The sequence below is a fragment of the Amblyomma mixtum genome, chromosome 10 (genome assembly GCF_055824585.1).
Source record: "Amblyomma mixtum isolate Tamu chromosome 10, ASM5582458v1, whole genome shotgun sequence".
Classification (NCBI taxonomy): domain Eukaryota; kingdom Metazoa; phylum Arthropoda; class Arachnida; order Ixodida; family Ixodidae; genus Amblyomma; species Amblyomma mixtum.
In genome coordinates this window covers 160,011,608-160,026,062 of record NC_143021.1, presented here as the reverse complement: position 1 = coordinate 160,026,062, position 14,455 = coordinate 160,011,608, and the positions used below count along the sequence as shown (strand labels likewise).

The following is a 14,455-nucleotide window of genomic DNA, read 5'->3' as shown; positions in this document are numbered from 1 at the left end:
GGAGTAGACGTCCTTCTTTGTGATGTTGTTCAAGCGGCGGTAATCAACGCAGAATCGAAGTGCACCGTCTTTCTTTCTCACTAGAACAACAGGCGCCGCCCAGGGGCTCTTTGAAGGCTGAATAACGTCGTCGCGCAGCATTTCTTCCACTTGGTCCCGGATGGCTTGTCGTTCTCGCGGCGACACTCGGTAGGGGCTCTGGCGAAGAGGTCGGGCGTGCTGGTCGGTTATAATGCGATGTTTGGCAATCGGCGTTTGTCGGACCTTCGGCGATGACGAGAAGCACTCGCTGTAGCTTCGAAGGAGATTGCGAATCTGGTCTTGTCTGTTCCGGGGCAGGGCTGGCTTTATGTCGAAAGTGGGCGAGTTCTCATGGCCAGGCGAATCTTCTACGGATGGGCCGGAGAGCGTGAAGAAGTCTCGTACGTCGGATATTTCGTCGAGGAAAGCAATCTTCGTTCCTTTGTTAATGTGCCGGTATTCTTCGCTAAAGTCAGTCAGCAGTCCTTTGTCTTGGCCTTTGCGGAAATGTGCGATGCCTCTTGCGATGCCGATTCCTCGGTCGAGAAGCAACTGCATGTTCTCCTCGATAATGGCTTCAGTGTCACTCGCTTTCGTGGCGCCTACGGTGACGATGACGCTTGAGCGGGGTGGGACACTCACTTGTTCCTCTAGGGCACTGAGTGCGACGTGATGTTCCGTAGTTCTCATCGACGGGATGGCCTCGTCCGTGGTAAGTGTGATCATCTTGGATCGCAGGACGTTGACTGCTTGATGCTCATTGAGGAAATCCATGCCCAAGATCACTTCGCGGGAACATTGCCGTAGCACTACAAAGGTCGCGCGATAGGTATGTCCCTTGAGAGTCACTCGCGCTGTGCATCGTCCTGATGGCGTAATCAAGTGGCCCCCTGCGGTGCGAATTTGTGGGCCGTCCCAAGCGGTCCTTACTTCCCTCATCTGAGCAGCGAATGGTCCATTCATCACTGAATAATCGGCGCCTGTGTCGACTAGAGCGGTGACTTTCCGGCCGTCGATAACGACTTCTAAGTTGGATGTCCTGGCTCTGGATTTGAACGTCGTCCTCGGCGTCGGGTCTCGTCTTCGTCGGGTATGTGAATCGGCGATGGGGCGTTTGGTCGAAGCTTTTCGTGATGGTGGCTTCGTTTTGAAGGTGGTTCGCGTCGTGTTCGAGGTTGTCTTTGTATGCGGCTTCGGCGTACTGGGTGTGGCGTCTTCATACGGCGTGGTGGCTGGAGCATCTTCGTCGTTTCCTCGGCAAGCAACCTGACCGCCACAGGTTGCTTTGTTTAGTTTCCCCTACGGGGGCTAGGGGACGTTCCTCGGACTGCCGCGGCGTAGCTGCGGCCCGGTGTTGCAAAGCGTGTGGTGCACGGCGACGGGGAGCGGGAAAGACGGCTTGACGACACGTACTCCCCTCTGTGCAGGTAGTCGTTGATTTCCAGTCGTCGCTGGCTTGGGAATGGTCGCGGGGCGTCGATAGCGAAACCTCGCAGGCCGATGCGTCTGTACGGGCAGTGGTGAAGTACATGACCGGCTTCGCCGCAATGGAAGCACAGCGGGCGGTTGTTGGAAGTCCTCCAGGCGTCGCACTTCCTGGGGCTTGGGCGTCGTTCGTAGACTGGGCGGGCGGGGGCAGGGATGCGGCGTTCGGGAACAGCTGGTTCACGCCGAAGAGGCGGACTTCGGCTTCCACGTTGGGGCTGAGGACTGCATAGTGCAGCGGCGTAGGTTAATGCTGGAGTAGAATGGAAAGTTGGGCGAGTTGGTATACGTTCATTTTGGGTGGAAAAAACAGCGCGAAAGGGACGGAAGACAAAGATGAAGGAAACCACACGGAAATGCTGGAGCTTCAGCAGGAGGCGAAGATGACGGGGTGCCAAGCGCATGCTGCACTTCTTTGCGTACGATTTGCTCAAGGGTCGCTACTTGAGGCTGCTTGCGAGATGGTAGCAGGCGACGCAGCTCTGCCCGTACAATTTCGCGGATAACATCCCGCAGGTGACCTCCCAATGCTGTGCCATCCGAGAGGGCAGACGAGGTCACTTGGGGCTGTCGAGGAAAATGACGGGCTCGTGCTTTCAAGGTTTTCTCAATGGCGGCTGCTTCAGTGGTGAATTCTGCGACCGTCGTCGGTAGATTGCGAGTGAGACCGCCGAAAAGTGCCTCTTTAGCACCACGCATCAGAAGCTCCACGTTCTTCTCCTCTGCCATGTCAGGATCGACTCGTCGAAAAAGGCTCTTCATATCCTCTACATATGCGGTCACTGACTCGTTCGGGTGTTGGATGCGTGACTTTAGGAGCAGCTGAGCTCTTTCTTTCCTGCTGATGCTCGTGAAGGCCTTCAGGAACTCCCGTTTGAATAATTCCCACGTCGCTAGAGAAGGTTCATTGCTCTCTAACCAGATTCTCGCTGGTCCTTCCAAGGCGAAGAAAACATCGCTCATCTTAGTCTGGTCGTCCCAACTATTGAACACGGCGACACGCTCAAACTGTTCCAACCATTCCTCTGGATCCTCGCCCGGTGAAGCGTTGAACGTGGGCGGCAGTCGGGGCTGGTGTAAAATAATGGGGGCTGGTGTCGTAGCCATGTCTGAAGTCGAAATTGAGGGGTCCTTCTTCGTTCGCGTGCGATCCGGTAGCAGTCCGAATTCTGGTGGACACCTCTGGAGACGACGGCTGCTTCGCCCTTGGCCTGCGGAGGAGACGGCTTCTGCGCCTTTCGCGGGATCTTCTTCGAGACGGCTCGGGCTGCTCTGACGGCTCCCAGGGGATGAGGGCGATAGGGAAATCCGTTAGCACCTCCACCAGATGTCATGTAGTGGTGACAGTAGTCCGGCGAACAGTAAAACAACGAGGATGTCTTCGAAACGGAACTCTTTATTCGGGCTCTGACTTGCGCCCGCAAAGAACTGAATCACTCGGCGGCGGCATGGAAAGAGAAGTTTATTTTGTTCTGTGTTAACATAAAAAATACAAAACAAAACAGCTGAACTCAATGCTCTGATCAGTCATGCACATGCGCAGTGACGCAACACTGAGCACGACAGTAAGGCAGTAAGAAAGCCGACACTCGACCGCCGCGCAGGACGATAAAGTATGTCGACCATTTGCGCAAAAACTCAGCCTCGCTCATTGACATAGCGTCCGCGCATGCTTGTTCGAAGAGGCGCGTGCGGAGGCGCTGCAACATTGGAAACATTGTTCTTTGCGGACGCCCATTGAAAGAGGCCACTCCACGCTGCCGCCATAAAACGAACATGCCGACACACAAGAGCATATTTGGAAACACTTCGGGTGAACTAGTGCGCGCTTCCAGGCGGGTTAAAAACATGCGTGACACTAATATCCAAAAGGTGCGCGCAACTACACACTCAAACATTGCGTGCTGCAAAGTTTCAAGGAGACCGCACTGCGGGCATCGCGCGGAGGGCGCCACGCCCCACGCCGCAAGGCGGTCTCTTGTGGGCAGGACCCGCCAGCCTCGCAGCCAGCCGAAGTCCCTGACATCTGCAGGAAGCGCAGCTGAGGTCAGTTGGCGCCAGCGTGCCCGTCTCGTTTTCTGGAGTTGTTCGCGGGTCAGCTCAGCGACCGTTAGTGCTTCACACATCCTGGAGGGCGGGGTTTCATCAACATCCAGATCGGGCACGCTGGCAGTCAACGACGCCAGTGTGCGACGCACGTTAACGAAAAATGCCGGCGGCTGCTCGGCTGTAGGGCCAACCACGTGTTGTGTAAAAAACATATTACGCGCTGTACCCAAAACGTATGCGAGGAGTGTTTTCCCGGGATAGTCTGGGTTGTGTACAAGATCTCGTACTCCTCGCAAGGCGAGCACATTACACATGGTGCGGATGCAAGGTATACTAAACCCACCCATGTACGATGGAAGGCGCATGAAAATGTGACACAAGTTCGGTTTTGCCGCGCAAACGAAAGAGCCACAGGCCGAGGTTAGCCTGCTAGCAAACGTGCGCGGTGGGTTTGCGACGCGGGCGACAAAAAAACATGCGGCTAGGATTGTGTACATACCTGCGCTCTGCCATTGAAAGGCGAAAAGTTGACACCACCGAGAGGCGTTTCTCAGCGTTTGTGCGGAGGTTAGTCCAGGTTTCGCGGGCTACTTTTCCGCTGGCGAGGAATAATACTCCCAAGACTTTCACTCCCTGCACCCACTCCACCTCGCCTGCAAGGTTCGGTGTGAAGGTGCCAAACCTTAGCGCCATGCTTCTTCCTCTGTTCAATAGGGCCCCCGATATCTCGCTGTACTCGAGAAACAGCCGCGCAAAAGCGGCGTAGCTAACCTCGTCCTTGAGGAAAAGCGACACGTCGTCGGCGTAGGCCGAAACCTTGATTTGGCCCTGACCAGGCAGAGGGAAGCCGCGTATGGATGGGCTGTCGTTAATGCGCCGGATAAGTGGATCCAGGCAAAACACGAAGAATGTTGGGGAGAGAGGGCATCCTTGCCTTATGCCCCGGGTGACTGAGAAGGGAGCGCTCTGGTGGCCGTTTACTGAGAGACGAGCATTCAGGTCTGCGTAAAGTAAGCGCAGCCTGCTGTCAATTTGCGGCGGGAATCCGAAGGCTTCGAGGACTCCGAACAGATACGAGTGTTCCACCCGATCGAATGCTTTCGCCTGATCAAGCGAAACAAAGCACCCGCTGAAGCCCGTCCAGCTGGCAAATGTGAACAGGTCTGTTGTGAGTGCCAATGCATCAAACACAGAGCGGTCAGGCACGCTGCTGGTTTGAGCCCGGTGGATTAGGTGAGGCAGGATCGTCCGCATTCTTGTGTTCAGTAAAGATGCGACTATTTTGTAGTCTGCGTTTAAGAGGCTTATGGGCCGCCATGTGTGCGGGTCGGAGGGGTCACCCCGCTTTCGGAAAGGGTATGATGCGACATTCGCGGAAAGATTTTGGACGTAACCCATCCGCGAGGAAGCCGTTGATCATCTTCAGCAGCGCTCCTTGGATCTTGTGAAAAAAACATTGTATAAAAACTTCTTGGAATGCCGCCTGGACCGGGGGCACAGGCTGCATTCATACTCTGCAGGATGGCGTGCAGCTCTTGGCTTGTGGCTGGTGCGCAAAGGTTTTCATGCAGCTCTTCAGCCACTCGTGGCAAGTTTCCAAAAAACCTTTGTAGAAACCCGTCATCACGATCTTGAAGATGTAGCCAACTGTCCGTAGAGTACAGGTTCGAGAAGTGACTTGCAAAGATCGTGCAGATATCGGACGTGGTTTTGCTTTGGGTGCCGTCTGGGAGTGTCACGAAAGGCACAGTAGCGAGAGCTAATTCCTCTGCCGTGCCTGCGCGTACGTGTCGTAGCACAGCCGGGTCTAATATAGGCCGCCCGAGCTGGTGTGCACGACTAGGTGCCCGTGATGACTGGCAGAGCAACACTTGTTAACGTGCTTTGAGTAGTCTCAGGTAATCGCTCATGGTAAAGGTTAAGGGTGCTCCCCTTTGCACTATACGGATGCGCTTTAGGGTGTCATTCAGTGCATGAGTTACACGGCGTCTGCGGTCTTGACCGGCCGCCACCAGAGTTGCCTGGCAACGAGTCTTGAGTGTGTCCCATGAATCAGTTGCAACGAAGCTCTTGCACGATGCGGCCAACGCCGTACGCAGCGACGCCACGCTTTCCGGGTGTGCCAGTAGGCTCGTGTCCATGCGCCACGTAACAGTACGCGGGGTGTCCTCACCAAAGTCGAGCCTGACTGACAAGGGGTGGTGATCGGAAATCACCGGTGTGCCTGCAGGGAAAGCGAGAACCTCGCAGCTGACGACAAAGGAAGAGAGCTCAGGTGGGAAATAGAATTTGTCTATCCGATTGGCTGACTGTGCTCTCTCCCACGTCGCTCCAAAGGCATCTCCGTGAAGCTGCACCCACGCGTCAGACAAGCGGAACTGAGTCACGAGATCGCTGAGCGCGGGGGCACCGGAATAACGGTGACCGGACCCTGTCCGCGGACGTCACAGTCGATGTTAAGTACACAATTGAAGTCACCGACTATAAAAGTGGGGTAGGGATCCAGGAGGAATGAGTCGAGGGGCTCAAAAAAATCGGAACTACTAATAAGTACAGAAAGTTGGGCTAGTTGGTGTGGATTCATACTTAGCAGCGCAAAGTCCTGGTTTTTTTGCGCTGCTAAGTATGGACGGAACTACTAGACTGCCGTGCTGGCGCGTATACAACCAACGCACGTACACGCCGCTGGTTTAGTGTGAAGTCGACCGCAAGAGTGCGGCCTTCCAGCCCGAAAGTGCAATGAGCACCCGCGCGCCGGCAGGGGTTTACAAAGACGACACCAACATCGCACATGTGAGAATCAGTCAACGAAAAATAAGCAAAAACAGAAAACAGGGTGGTGAAATTCAGCACATCAAGGGAAGTACGAAAATTGCATTCCTGTAAAAACAGGATGTCGACGCCCCTAGCCCTGGCAAAGTGCATCACCTCTCTCTGTCTGTCTACATATTGAAATCCCCGAACACTCAGGAAGAGGAGATGCACAACCGCCATGACTGCCAAGAGCACCGACGGCATAGCATACAACCTAAAGAGCGCTGCCATGGGCGGCGCTTGACGCGCGCGGCACTTTTTTACTACAACGTTCGTTAACCCTTTCGGCCCTGGATTTTTTATTTTGTCCATAGATTTTTTTGATCCGCGTTTTTACAATGCCTAAGGCCCTATAACCACGCAGTAAAAATTGAAAACTTGTGGTGCGAGCATTAATCGATTTACAGGTATGAAGTCAGAATCGCACATCAGGGCTCAATGGGTGTAAAATGCTGGTGGGACCGTTTTGGTAACCGCAACCGAAAAGAAAGAAATTAACGAAAAAATTTCTTATTTTGCTGTGTGGAGACCTATAAAGAAGCTTCTTTTACTTTGTAAGGGATAGATAATCTCGCAGTTTCCACAAAAAAAAACTTCGCTCGCTCCTGTTTACCTTGCGTTTTGTATCATACCTCCGCGTTCTTGTTCCTGCCAGGTTTGTGTTCCAGCTTGTGTACGTCACGTCAACAGCTCACACGTTCAAAACTTGCGTAGCCTTCCTGGAAGGCGACTGTGGTCAAGATAAAGGCTTTCCTCGAATCTGTAACGCCGTCCTCTATCCAGCTTCACGAAGCACTTCCGTAGCGCCTAGCGCGAAGGTCGGCAAATCTAAGTTCTAAGCTTGCGTGCGGCACACTGCATCTCGCTTGAGCTTGTTTTCAAACCAGCTGTTTGCTATAGAAGAATTCATAAAGTGGAACATAATCTCGTGGTGTCTGTGTCTTGACCGAATGCTGTTCCCTACAGGTGACAGGAAATTCCCTCTCATCCATAGGCTTATGAGTTGAAGATATCTCTCGGCCGGGCAGAAAGCAGAAGCTGATTATCAGCACACCAAATTCGCTTTCTCAAGAAAACACAGCCAAACACGCTGCATTGATCCTAGCATCGAGGGCGAGCCACACGTGCTGCACGAGCGGCGGAGCGCAAGTTTCAGTGTAAATACCCCGGTCGCTTCTTGCAGCTCAGTGTCGATGCTCACAGTTCACAGGAGGAGGAGAGAGGTACAAAAAGGAATATAAGCGCAAGGTCAGGCGTGAATTTGTTCTCGCTATTCCTTTGGTCCGGTTGCTCTTCGCCGACATCCGCATGGTCAATTCCTGGCTCAATCCGAATATTCACCATGTATGATAGCGAAAATTTCCATTTTCCAAGTCATCAGAAAGCAAATTTTAAGATTTTGTCCATATTCTGTAATTAACATTCATGTCAGCAGTCCAAAAAGGCTGTCAGCATAGGTGCATCTGGTAAAATACTAGCAGATTCTATTCTACAAAGATGACCTATCATCACTCAATGGCCACCACTGGCAACCGTTGAGCCCTGATGGTGTCAAAAATGTGTTCAAACGCAGCGTCTACACATTCAGTAATATTTACGACACGGATGTGAGCTTGGATAGGCGTTTCACACAACATATAAAAATCTGAGCGCAGAAGAACCAATGGTTAGTGAGATGAAAATGCACAAATTTGCTACATTTCGGCTTCTTCACTCCATGCCTCCCATGCTGCTGCTACTTCTTCCTTAGACCGCACAGCTCAATGGAAGTCCGTGAACAGCGATGTCGATAGCAGCAGGGATCCCTAAGGAACTATTCTATTAAAAATTGATAGAATTTTCTTCTGTTACCGAGGCGTGAGCGTAATATTTGTGTTGTGGTGTCAATTGACACCGCCAGGGCCGAAAGGGTTAACTCTCCCTTCGAAGGAGGGCAGAAAGTTGGCCAAGTTGGTAAACATTCATCATGGGTTTCAAAGCGCGACAAGACGGAGACGAAAGGAAGAAACACACACGACAAGCGCTTAATAGCAACTAAAAACGTTTATTGGAACGCTGGGAATAAATAGGGGTCACGGAAAACATAAAGAGCTAAAAAAATTACCGACGATTACGTTACTTCCTAATGCGAAATTTGAGCGCAGCAAATAAGCTGTTTCACCTTTTCGATAGATTGAGGCAAAGAAATCGAGCAACACATGTATGCGCTATCACAGAATTTTTTTTTATTTTTCACACGTATTCGCAAATTCGGCTCGGGCGGTGCACATATACAGATCCGCCGCCACCGATCTGGCTCTCTGATTGCCACCGCACAGGGGTTGCATTGGAGGAGGAGCGAAGAAAGGAATTAAGTTCGAGCCGGCGCTTTGACAACCGGAGACTCGCAGGAAGAGGGGGGAGGGGGGCGGCGTGTACACCCAGCGGCAAACGATGGGGGCAGAAGCGCGCGCAGCAAGCGGACAACACGATAAAGGGAGGAGGGAAGAGATAGCAGCGACTGACTGATGCCGCTGACGCCGATAGCGCTGGGGGGATGAAAGGGGGGCGGAGCTGCTTACGAGGCCGACGCCGACGACGACGCGAAACCCAGGAACGGACGCCAAAGAGCTGCGCTCTAAAATAACAAGACAAAAAAAGAGATTAGCCGTTACTATCTAAAAACGCTCGTTCCTTCTCAGAGAGCAAAATTGAAGGCTCACTGACACAGCCCTTTGTCTTAGCAATATGATACGCTTCTATGATTTCTCTAGTCTTCTGGTCGTGATGCGAAAAGATCACTGTCGTAACGGCTAATCTCTTTTTTTGTCTTGTTATTTTTTAGCTCTTTATGTTTTCCGTGACCCCTATTTATTCCCAGCGTTGCAATAAACGCTTTTAGTTGCTAGTAAGCGCTTGTCGTGTGTGTTTCTTCCTTTCGTCTCCGTCTTGTCGCGCTTTGAAACCCATCATGAACTCTCCCCTCGGATTCCGATGATTGGGGGTGGGCACGTTTGAAGTCGGGTCTGGAAAAGTCCATTGTTTCGGGGTCGTCGGCGCTAGCGGCCTCGCTCACCGGCTGCTGCGTGGTCTTGGCGACGCTCGCAGCTGAAGCCGATGCCGACGCCAGGGTCGCCGACGGGAGGGTGTGGCTGGCTGGTGACCGGAAGCGCGCGTCGTCCGCACCTCAAGGAGTCGTCGGTCCTGACACCTCGCCGCACGTCAAGTCGCCTGTCAGGCGAAGCGGCGTGCTTTTGTCCCCTACCTCCTCCAGGTCGCCCGACGTCACGCTCGACTCGTCGCTGCTGCTCACGGTGTCGTAGGTGTCAGTGCCGGGAAGCGGCGTTAAGGGTTCGGCAAAAACTGCAGCGAACGGCTCCACCTCGCTTGAAGACGTCCCCTCGTGCTGCGCCTTCACGGGCACCTCCGTCGCGGGGGCGTGCTCAGGCTCCCTCGGGAGGCTGCTCGTTAGGTCCGCGTCGGCAACAGGCGTCCGGACGGTTGGTGTGCTCCGCGTTTCTGCGGCCACGGTGTCCTTGCTCGGTTCCTTCCTCGAGGCGGCCGCCGCATAGGACCGTGGTCGCAGGCAGTCCGCTGTGGCATGGCTTGCTCCGCAGCGCCTGCAAGCCGCTCCGCATACGGCCGTGTCGTGGCCGAACACCTCGCAGCGAGCGCACCGCGGCGTTCGACACGCCGCGCCGATGTGGCCGTCCTGCCCGCAGCGGGAACACACCTTCCGGACGCCTCGGTAGTTAAACATGACGCGGCGGACCTGGACGGTCAAGAAGTTCGGCACCGCCTGCTTCATCTCGATCCGGACCACGCGCGTCCCGTTGCCGACGTGACGACGGCCCTTGAGGACGGGGTGGGTGAAGTCCAGCACCTTGCCGTAAGAGGTCAGTGCTGCTGCCAGCGCCGCATCTCCCACGTACATCGGCACACCGTCACGTGGACCACGGCGGGACCCACGCAGGCTACTGGGATGGAAGTGCCGTTCACGTTGAAGGCGCCTTCCACTAGCATCTTCTCCGCCGCCGCAGCCGAGGCCAAGGCGACGCAGAAATTCATGCCTCCATGGTGTTGGAGGCTCTCTAGCCCTTTCGGGCCGACAACCGACTCGATGCCGTCGACGATGTCGTCAGCCGTCGCGTCGGAAGTAACTTCAAATTGGAAACAGTGCGCCTATGGGGGCGGCGCTCGGAACACTGGAGGGGCAGCAGGTCCCGGGCCTCCCATGACGTCACGGGCGGCCGACTGTGCTGCTGCTTGAAGGTCACGATGTTGCCCGAGCACCGGCAAAGGCACGGCGCCTGGGCTGGGAGGCTGGTTGCGGAACCTCGGGGTCGCAGTGGATCCGGGGCCCGCCTGCACTTGACGAAACTTCTCAACAAGCCAGCGCCGAAAAAACTTCGCTGGGTCTGGACGAGTTCGGGCGCAGCAACAAGCGTGCTCGGCGGTCGTCGAACAGAATGCCCGCCACTGTAAGCCGTGCTCTTTTTAAAGCCCTATAGCAAAGCTTCGAGATAAAGCGTGGAAGGTTCTGGAACTTTCTGGCACAAAGTAGAATGGGCTCCGTCTGGATGCGATCAATCGAGATAATTCTCGGCGCGTCTTGCGTCACAAGCGAAGCGATAAAGCGGCGTGCCGGCAGTCTTGAAGCATGAACAAATAAACACAACAAAACGCTACAAATATTCGCGGCAATACCATACAATCTTTATGACATATCATACAATCTGTATGATATATCATACAATTCGTATGATATATCATACAGATTGTATGATATGTCATACAGATTGCATGATATTCTATGATGAATGATCTATGAGGTTATTGCATCATAGAACATTTTTTTCAGCAGGGGGATTACCGCTCATAGTATGAACGTCCCGAATATTCGTTTGGAAACTCGTTGAGTTGGCTTTCCCGGTTTGCCTATTGATAGAATGTCATCGCTACTCGTCGCATAGCGGCCAAAAGATATCATCTTCATCATCATAAGAAACACGAAGGCGCTTCAATTTAACACATAAAAATAGAAGTGACGCCGTTTTACAAAAGAAAAATGCGGTAAAGTAAACGCGACGTGCTTTTAAATGTCCGTTTGAATTCCCTGAAACTGCTTAGAGGGACTGCGAAAGGAAAATGTCAAAACAAAACAAGATAGCCACAAAAAGCACCAAGGGAAGTATAAAAAAGTGTGGCGACCCATTCTGCGCATAAGGGTAGCGGATCGGGCTAGTTGGTGCAGTTTTGACATTTTTCGAAGCGCTAAAACAACATGGACGCAGAGCGCTCGTCCCTGTCAGTTCCCTCTGCGTCCATGTTGTTTTAGCGCTTCGAAAAATGTCAAAATTCTGCGCATATTTTCGCGCAGGCTCCGCTTTGTTACCATCCGGCCCAGCGTAACACGGCTACACGCGGGACTGCGTTATCGATAAAACACAGCGCCACCGCTGCGTCACTCCAGGCATGCGTCGCCGACGGTGGCTACAAAAACAGGATGCCCGGCCGGGAAGGGCGGCTTTTTCCTTCCGCTACCGAGACGAGCGTAGCGTTGGTATGCTCGTCCGCCGCCAACGCTAATCGAATAAACAGTTACGTTTTTATGTTGGGATCCGTCCTTCGGTAGAAACGACATCCCACATCTGGTGACCCGAAAAACAGACAGTAACGCACCGCCATGAACGAACGAGCTCAACAGCTTCAGGAACGGCACGGCCAACTCGGTGCTTCCATCCAGCAGCATCCCGCCGGCTCCGGAGAGGACATCAGAACCTCGGCAGACGGCATTGCGCACGCTGCCCCGCACGACGTCTGGCGTGTCGCTGTCAAGCTCCCACCGTTTTGGGCCGGCCCGCCCGATGTATGGTTCGCCCAAGTCGAGGCCCAGTTCTCCCTCGCACACATCATGCAAGACCGGACCCGCTACGATCATGTTGTCGCCTACCTGGATGGCCGCTAAGCCAACCAGGTAGGGGATACCCTTGACAACCCACCAACGGTCAACCTTTACGAACACCTCAAGACTGAACTCATCCGCCGCATGTCGTTCTCGGAAGACCAGAAGGTGCCACAACTACACTCCGCAGAACTTGCCGAGCGCAAACCTTCGCAGGACCTCCGCCACATTCGTGCTCTCGCAGGCAACATGAAAGTCCAGGATTCCTTACTGCGAACACTTCGGCTTCAACAACTTCCACCGCACGTCCAGGCAATTCAGCAGGCTCAGCTTACACTACCTGTCGACCAACTTGCCAAGATCGCTGACCGCGTCATCGAGGTCCCTTTGCCACAGTTGTCGCCCGCCGTCCACAGTCGCCGCACCGCTCAACACCACAGAGCTTGCGCGCCGCTTCGACGATATCAATGGACAGCTCAGCTCCCTTCAACGACGCCTGGATCAACACTTGCCGACGCGCCACCCGCAAAGCCGTGGCGTAACACCACCCCGTCGCAGCAGCATAGTGACGACGACCGGTGCTACTACCATGGATGCTTCGGGGGACAGAGCACGAAAATGTCGACCACCCTGTTCCGCTGGACACCAGGGAAGCGCCAACAGCAGCTCGCTGACACGGCTACAAGCTTTCAACCTGGAGGCCGTCGCACCATCGCAGCCGACCAAATTGCGAAGCAGTGGTTCTTTGTCGACAGCGGTTCCGACATCTGCTGGTACCCACGAGCCCACCTTCAAGGTACCCGTCCTCCTACGTCTTTCGAGCTCAGAGCGGCAAACCGGTCCAAAATCAAGACTTACGGCTCACTCCGCCTGCATGTCCAGTTTAAAAACCTACGCCGTGGCCTTCATTCGAATTTTGTCGTCGCCGACTACTTCATCGAGCCAATCATTGGCTCAGACGTTTTGGCGCACTAAAACCTCCTTCCGGACTGCCGCCACGACCGTCTCATCGACGCGACAACGGGAGATTCCTCGCCAGGACAGTGAACGACTACCCGCCAGCCAAGCATCAAAGTACTCGATGTCGAAAATCATTCACCGTACCACACCATCCTCGCCGAATTTTCCAGTTTTACGCGCACTAGCGGGTTGCTACGTGATGTGCAGCACAGAACTCTGCACTACATCCGGACCACCCCAGGCCCCCCGGTTTTCTGCCGCGCCCGTCGCCTTGCCCCGCACCGCATGCGCATAGCTAAAGCAGAGTTCGGAGCCATGCTCCGTGAGGGAATCGCCCGCCGCTCTGATGGCCCATGGGCCCTACCACTCCACCTTGTCCCGAAAAAGACCGAAGGCTGGCGGCCCTGTGGGGACTACCGTGTCCTCAACGCCCCCACCATTCCGGACAGGTACCCCGTTCACCGCATACAGGACTTCGCCCATCGCATTCATGGCTGTCACGTTTTCTCCGTGCTAGACCTTGTGAAGGCCTACGCGCAGATACCCGTCAACCCGGACGACGTCCTGAAAACTGCAGTCATTACCCCTTTCGGCTTGTTCGAGTTTCCCTTCATGAGCTATGGACTGAGGAACGTTGGACAAACCTTTCAATGTTTCATCGACGAAGTCGTCCGCGGCCTCGACTTCTGCTTCGTCAGTCTTGACGACATATTGGTCTTTTCCCGTAACGCCGACGAACACCACACGCACCTTTGTCGGCTTTTCCAACTCCTCGATGACCATGGCCTACTCGTCAATGTCCCAAAGAGCACGCTTGGCGCTTCAGTCGTCAAATTCCTCGGCCGTGAAGTTTCATCAGAGGGAACTCGACCTTTGCCTCAACGCATCTCAGGTCGGCAAAATTACCCCAACACACGACCGCGAAAGACCTTCGCCGTTTCCTCGGCATGCTGAACTTTTTGCAGGCCTTTCTGGCCCCACGCAACCGACTGCCAGGCTCCCCTCCATGATGCCTTAGCTGGTCAACGAGGAAACCAACCCGTCACGTGGACACCGGCTTTAACGAAAATTTTCGAAGAATGCAAAGCTGCTCTCTGCACCGCCACGCTTCTCTCCCATCCCGTGCCATACGCTTACTTGGGGCTCTTCACGGACGCCCCTAACTTCGCCGTCGGCGCCGCCCTTATCTAACGCGTAGACAACACCTGGCATCCCTTGGCGTTCTTCTCCAAGAAACTCTCA

General features: G+C 54.2%; 1 protein-coding gene and 1 pseudogene across 17 annotated transcripts in view; both read left to right on the top strand.

Moving 5' to 3' along the window:
- LOC149327517 (uncharacterized) overlaps positions 1-14,455 on the top strand; it is a 212,192-nt gene that overhangs the window by 92,370 nt on the left and 105,367 nt on the right. The window lies entirely within an intron of this gene.
- On the top strand, positions 11,855-13,228 carry LOC149327518 (uncharacterized; annotated as a pseudogene).